Genomic DNA, 6,000 nt, shown 5'->3' with positions numbered 1-6,000 from the left:
ATCTCTCCGACCGGTCTGACGGTGTTGACGGGGCAGAGGGCGGCGCCTCACTTGTGGGGTGCCACAGGGTCGATTCTCTCGCCCTTCTGTTCAACATCTATATGAAGCCGCTGGGTGAGATCATCAGTGGCTTCGGTGTGAGGTACCAGCTGTACGCTGATGACACCCAGCTGTACTTTTCCACACCGGGCCACCCCCATGAAGCTAACGGAGTGCTGTCCCGGTGTTTGGAAGCCGTCGGGTCTGGATGGGGAGAAACAGGCTCAAGCTCAATCCTCCAAGACGGAGTGGCTGTGGATGCCGGCATCCCGGTACAGTCAGCTGAGTCCACGGCTGACTGTTGGGAGCGAGTCATTGGCCCGATGGAGAGGGTGCGCAACTTGGGCGTTCTCCTGGATGAGCGGCTGTCTTTGAAGACCACCTGACGGCCGTCTCCAGGAGAGCTTTCCACCAGGTTCGCCTGGTGCGCCAGTTGCGCCCCTTTCTAGACCGGGATGCCTTGTGCACAGTCACTCACGCCCTTGTGACGTCTCGTCTGGATTACTGCAATGCTCTCTACATGGGGCTCCCCTTGAGGGGCATCCGGAGGCTTCAGTTAGTCCAGAATGCAGCTGCGCGGGTGATAGAGGGAGCCCCTCGTGGCTCCCGTGTGACACCTATCCTGCGCAGGCTGCACTGGCTACCTGTGGCCTTCCGGGTGCGCTTCAAGGTGTTGGTGAACGTCTTCAAAGCGCTCCATGGCATAGGGCCGGGCTATTTACGGGACCGCCTGCTGCTACCGAATACCTCTCACCGACCCGTGCGCTCTCACAGAGAGGGACTCCTCAGGGTGCCGTCGGCGCGACAGTGTCGTCTGGCGATGCCCAGGGGAAGGGCCTTCTCTGTGGGGGCTCCCGCCCTCTGGAACGAACTCCCCCCAGGACTCCGTCAACTTCCCGACCTCCGAACCTTTCATCGCGAGCTCAAAACTCACTTATTCATCTGCGCTGGACTGGGTTAGTTTTAAATTTATGGGTTTTTAATGGGTTTTTATCCTAAATTTTTAATCTTGGCCAATTTAATAAGTTTTTTAATTGTATTTTAATCGTATTTATATTGTATTATTGTGTATTTTTTTACCTGGCTGTGAACCGCCCTGAGTCCTTCGGGAGAAGGGCGGTATAAAAATTTAAATAATAATAAATAAATAATACTGTCCATGTTGTTAGAATGTTTTTCCCAGCATTTATAACAGAAGTTGCCTTTCTTTAAGATAAGGCTATGATTCCTTGTCTTGTGTTGATAGAAGCTAGTCATGTCCTTCTTCTGTGTAATACAACTTTAGGAATTTGAAGAGTGTTGCAATATTTCCCCATTGATCTTCTCAAGTTTCCTCAACTCCTTTGGTTTCTCTTCATAGGGCTTAGTGTGTAGTCTTCTGATCATCCATGTCATCTTTCTTTAAATCTCTTTGAATCCTTCTCAAAATATGGAACCTGGAACTGGATATAATACTCAAGATAGGATCTGACCCACATCAATTGTGTATGTTTTATTTGTCTCTGTTAAATACTAGTACAAATGTGGATAGGAAGAAGCTTAGCATTGGAGGATCATGAATGAAGAAGAACCATTAGATTTCTCGTACATGTTCCTCTTTCTGGCTCTTCCCTAAACTAAACCATTATTGTTGCCTTCTGTTGGTGGGTTTGTTGCAACCAGATTGTCCCAAAATAAGTTCTGATTGATCCATGATTGAATTTTGATTCAGAAGTTCACTTTGTCATATGCTGCTGAGCTCCCAGTGCATGACCTGGAAGGGAGGGTTGACATTGTCTCTAGCAGGAGTAAAACTTGGCTTAGATTGCACCAATATTTTAAAGAAATGCCCAGGGCCTATGCCCCATATGTGGGTGAGATAGGATTAAAATATAAAATACATCTATCAATTTTATATACAGTATGAGTACTAAGTAGTTGTCACACAAAATGGTCTCTGACTTCACTCACTCACACTCACCCACATACACACACACATACCTACGAGCTATCCTGTGTAGCACCAGAAACGCCCCATTTTGCTTGTAAAGCCTGTAGAGCTTTGATGACCAGGACTACGAAACCAAAATTAATCAGTGTGGATGGAAATTGTAATTCATCTCCTCGCAGCCGTCCAACCTCTTTTACCACAGTCCTGAGGATGGAAGAATATTATAGGGCAAAAGGATAGCTTGGGCACATATTCAGCTTCAGAGAAGGAAAAATAAGGCCACTTTTCCTTTTGACTCTTAAGATAAATTAAAATCCAACTGACAGGATGAAAAAAAGAAAATATCTTCCTCTCTTTTCTTCCATCCAGCAATAGCAGGAAACTGTGTGTCAGGTTGGGTGATCCCAAAGGAAGCAAGGGCAGCTTCCTATGTACACTTCAAAGGAGCAATCTCCAGGGAGTCCGAGAAAGAAGACAGAGTAAATTGTTTTCCTTAATGTGTCTTATGGGAGAGGAGGAACATGGTATCGCAAACATCTTGTTCTGTGTCTCATCCTAGCAAGAGGCAGAGCAGTTTGTTTGACCAGTCTAGTAGCTGGTCCTTGGCTTGGGAACAGAGTGGAAGGCACTACTTGTAATTGATGGTGTTTGCTCAGCATAGGAGAGCAAAATGTCTGGGGTTGGGTAAGGGATGTGATTTTGTGGAACCACAAAGACAGGGATAGAAGAGACAGTAGAGACCACTGCTCCTTAACACACCCAAGGTAAGGCAGCCAGGATTGCTGCATCAAAAGACAAGAACTGGAAAATGCAAACAAAATGGATTGCAATCGCACCACCTACAAAGGAAACCACATTAATGGGAAGAGGGCAAAACTGCTAAAACATTTGTCAAACATAGGCACCAAAGGCTTATGGGGAAAAAAAGGCAGTAACTCTTTCTTGCTGTGGGATGGAAGTGAATATCCTCTCCCAGTGCCAACCATATTTTCAAGATAAGGTGGTAATGATAGGGTTTTCGTTTTGTTTGTTTATTTATTTGTTTATTTATTTATTGCAAATGAAGCAATAGAATCAGAAACAACTTTGCAAGGATGTCCAAGATCAAATATAACTTGCCTCAATCTCTGGAAAAGCCACTTTTCTCTCTAGACTTAGTTCAGTTTTCTAACTGATTGGCATTTAACCTGAAGGGACCATCCTTGTTTGAATGTAGGAATGGGACAATATTTTCAATGCAGCCATTATCCACAACCAGTGTGTTGGCCATTTGTGTAGACTTGCCCTTGTCCTACTGCATGCCATTATTCTGAAATGTTTAACTGAAGCATCCCAAGGTTTGAACCATTTAGATTCCAGATAGGGCTATTGTCTGATCGTTTTTGTTATTTCCTAGCATCTGATGAAATGAGCATCAGATAATAATATATTGTATAGTCAGCATTCCCAACCTGGGTGCCCTCCATGTCTGTAATTATAACTTCCAAGTTCTTAGCATGGAGAATTTGGAGAACTAAGGCTCTCTTGTTAGGATCATACCCAAATTACTTGGGTGCAGCTACTTGACCATGCTAGGTGGAGTTCACCAGAGTTGAATCTCCAAACTGGAAAAAAGGGCCCAAATCTGGATTTCATGTTATTTCCCCTATGACTTAATCTAGTATCAAAGTAGCATTTTGTAGAGATTTTAATAAGGTCTCACTTCTGTTTAAAGTCCACTTGTAATGTATTACTGTAAGTTTTGGCGGGAGTTTTAGGCGGGAAATATCTCGTTTCTGATTGGATGCAGCCTCAGGCTGAAGTGTATATAAGGAGAGGTTTTTCTCCAGAGTTTTGCTGGGTCACACTATATTAAAGAGCTGTTGTCACTAACCTGGTCTCCTGCCTCGTCAATACCCAAACATAACATTGGCGACGAAGGTGGGATCTTGAGGCAGAGCACCAGAACAGAGCTGAACTCACTACGAGAATCAAACCCAGCAAGGTGACGGCGAATGCAGCGATGACCGGCTACACGCCACCCACTCCGTTTGACCCTGCCCAGGAGACATGGGGAATATATATGACCCGTTTGAAAGTTTCCTGGAGGCAACGAGCTACAGGGAGCCCCCGACAACCGCAAACGGGCTTACTTCATAAGCCACTGTGGGTCAGCAGTCATCGCCGTCGCAGAAGCCCTAGCGGAGCCAACACCGCTACACTCCGTATCGTGGCAGACCCTTCAGACCCTCCTGAAGAATCACTACGCACCAGCCCCGTCCAAATACGTTCGACGGGACGAGTTTGGGGAGCGGAGGGAACAAGACGGCGAGCCTATCAGCGACTACATGGCAGCCCTGAGACAAGCCTCCAAGCATTGCGAGTACCGCGATCTGGACGAAGAGCTGCTGGAACAACTTATACGGGGGGTCAGAGACATCCGTTTGAGGAGACGGTTGCTAGCCAAGAGCAACCTGACATTGGCAAACGCTCTGGACGAAGCCAGAGCCCATGAGATGTCCAACCATGCAGCAGACACCTTACAAAAGCGACTCACGCCGATGGCGGGCGCAAAGCCGAGCACAGTCCACCACGAAGAAACCTATCGTGAGTCAACCAGCGAAGAGGAGGAAGAAGTCCACTACACCGGAAAATCGACAAGGAAGACCCGGAGGAATGCGGAAGTTGCGGGCGACATCAGCGCCAAAGATGTAAGTTCAGGGGCGCCATTTGCGGCGGTGTGAAAGGAAGGGCACCTGGCTCAAGTCTGCCGAGCACCCCAACCTTCCGCCGAAAATTCAAATCGGCCAATCAGAGCGGCTCTGAGTCAGAGATGCAAACCCCACATTCCCGAAATTTCAAACCAGCCAATCAGAGCGCGAGATCGGCGAGGCGACCAGCGATTGGCCAGGAAAGAAAGAGCGAAGTCAAACCGAATGACTGTTACCATAGACCACGCAGCTACCCGCATCAAAGAAAAGATCTTCACAAACCCGACAATTGAAGGCGTACCGTGCCGACTGGAAGTAGACACAGGATCAGCTATCACAATCATGTCCTGGGACACTTTTGTGAAAGCCTTGCCGCACGTCGCAAAGCGCAAGCTACAGAAACAACGGCCCGGGTGCAGGATTACCAGGGCAACCGCATCCCTGTTCGAGGACAACGACCGTCGAGGTCAAGCACGGGACATACGAAAAGACCCTGCCCATCACGTTAGTCGAGGAACCTTGCCAAGCTTGCTGGGGCTAGACTGTTTCCGGGCGTTGGGAATGGGGGTGACTGCCGCCCGCCGCAGCGGATGCAACCTGCAAAACGCCCTACTGGAGGAATTCGCAGACGTATTCGAGGACCGTTTAGGCAAGTACAAGGGGACCCCTATCTCCTTCAATTTAGACCCCCAAATAGCTCCCATTAGGTTAAAGGCAAGGAGGGTTCCTTTGCACTCAAACCTAAAATCGACAAAGAGTTAGATAAATTAGTCAGCCAGGGATACTAGTGCCAGTTGACCATGCCAAATGGGAGACGCCAATCGTCACCCTATAAAACCAGACGGGTCCATAAGAATTTGCACTGATTACAAGGCTACCTTGAACAAAGCATTGCAAAAGAGCGCCTACCCAGTTCCAGTAGTGCAACACTTATTGCACTCACTAGGGCACGGACAAGTTTTCGCCAAATTAGACTTGGCACAAGCGTACCAACAGCTACCCGTAGATGCTAGCACAGCTGAGGCCCAGACCATTGTAACGCACCGGGTGCCTTTAAGTGCACCCGGTTACAGTTCGGGTGAGTGTGGCCCGGGCTATTCCAAAATTTGATGGAGCGGCTCCTACAAGGGTTACCGGAGTCGTACCCTATTTCGATGATGTGTTGGTATCAGGGAAGATTTAAGAGAACTGGGAAGCGATTAAGGAAAGTTTTGGCCATTTTAGGTCGGCAGGATTAAAAGTCAAAGCAAGCAAGTGTCAGATAGGGGTCGAATCTGTTGAATTTTGGGCTATAGAATAGACAAAAAGGAATTCACCCACTGAGAGCAAAGTCAAGGCGAT

Source organism: Ahaetulla prasina, chromosome 1, assembly GCF_028640845.1.
Source record: "Ahaetulla prasina isolate Xishuangbanna chromosome 1, ASM2864084v1, whole genome shotgun sequence".
Classification (NCBI taxonomy): domain Eukaryota; kingdom Metazoa; phylum Chordata; class Lepidosauria; order Squamata; family Colubridae; genus Ahaetulla; species Ahaetulla prasina.
Note: the sequence above shows the minus strand (reverse complement) of the source record.